The 1,464-nt window shown below is 38.4% G+C and overlaps 1 protein-coding gene across 1 annotated transcript in view; it reads right to left on the reverse strand.

Moving 5' to 3' along the window:
* Positions 1-351: 351 nt before the first annotated feature.
* LOC137984788 (CLK4-associating serine/arginine rich protein-like) overlaps positions 352-1,464 on the reverse strand; it is a 27,418-nt gene continuing 26,305 nt past the window's right edge. Inside the window, exon 22 of the mRNA XM_068832071.1 lies at positions 352-1,464. This exon is cut by the window's right edge and continues 1,582 nt beyond it. The gene's annotated coding sequence lies outside the window, so the exon portion shown is untranslated.

Raw genomic sequence — 1,464 nt, forward strand, 5'->3', positions numbered from 1 at the left:
GGAAAATCCTTCTCATTTGTTATGTGGCCGTGATTTTGCAAATGAAAGACTCTTGCTCTGCCAATTTGACGTTTAGAGCTCATAATTAACAAAATTAAACAAAATTACCAAAAATAGCGTGACCTTGCCCCTTTGAGCAACAAAGTTGTTTTCAAAGTTACTCTTCTTTCTTCAGTATTAGAAGCTTCTATTTTAGTTCTTTGTTGAATTATTTTCTGGCAAAAACAGCACTTTTCTCACATTTGGAGACGAGAAAACATGATCCACTCGCCCGCTTATTATACAAAACTGAGACCTTCAGGAACTTGAGCAAGGGTTAGCGCTATGGCTGTCAATAAGCAACCATTGTCCTTTTTTTTAAAGGCTTCTTTTATTAAAATCAAAACGTTCTGCAAACATTAATACAATAAGGCCTCTCAAGACAACGTTCAAGATTGATAGGGAACATTTAGTTATTCTTAACACCGACCAAATTTCAACTAGCCCAAATCATTTAAAGGGTTTGGCAGCTTCTGCAGGTACCGGAGCAGAGATTACGTAAAAGAAAAGAAGCAAAAGACAGAAAACAACTGCAAATGAAGACAAATCCCAAGTGATCAAAAACACAATGCTTTCCGTTAACTGCAGAGAAAGCCAAGGGTTTCCACAGTATGATTAAGGGTAGGTTATATTTAGGTGCACCAAGATGCTATTTGATTGATTAACTGCTTTAAAAAGCCAGTGGCATAAACTTAAGAAAAAAAGGCCAAACTGCCGTATCCCCTGCTTTCTGTCAGTCTTGTCAAGACTTATATACTTTGCTTTCATTGGAAGCCAAAAAATTTATCATTTGCAAGAACTCGTCTAAAGACCTTCCGTCTTTTTGTAAACACCATCACCACCGTCCACGTGGTATTATGATAGACTTCAAGATGTGCGACGGTGACGTCAGCGAAAACGTTACCTCAAAATATGGATGGTTTTCAATCACGTGATGTGACGGCCATGTTGGTGCACAGCACAATAGGAAAAAATGGCCTATGTTTTGGAGAGTTAAATTACCAAGATTTTTTTTCTCTATTGCTCTGTGCACCAACATGGCTGCTGTGACGTCACGTGAAAACCATCGATAACTTTGCACTATCGTAAGTTTTTCGCGATTAGTCTACCTCGTTCATGTCGTAGAATCCTAAAATCAATTGGTACGAGCGCTTTCAGCGTAAGAATAGAGAATAAAAGTTTCACATAATTTGAGCGCTCGTCGTTGTCTTCAAAACCTCAAATTTGGTGATTTACACGTCGTTGTTGCGCAGAGTATCACAAGATTGTGCTAAAATGCGCGGCGCACAATTATTTTCCTCTTCTAGAGCGGTTTTCAATTGAGTGTCGAAAGTAATTAGCGAATTACTTTGGTTTTGCATCTACTTCACTAAGTGATTGGTTCAAAGTTTTCGCGCCACTTTTTCAACCAATCAGAAGTGAAAC

Source organism: Montipora foliosa, chromosome 14 (genome assembly GCF_036669935.1).
Source record: "Montipora foliosa isolate CH-2021 chromosome 14, ASM3666993v2, whole genome shotgun sequence".
In the NCBI taxonomy this organism is placed as follows: Eukaryota; Metazoa; Cnidaria; class Anthozoa; order Scleractinia; family Acroporidae; genus Montipora; species Montipora foliosa.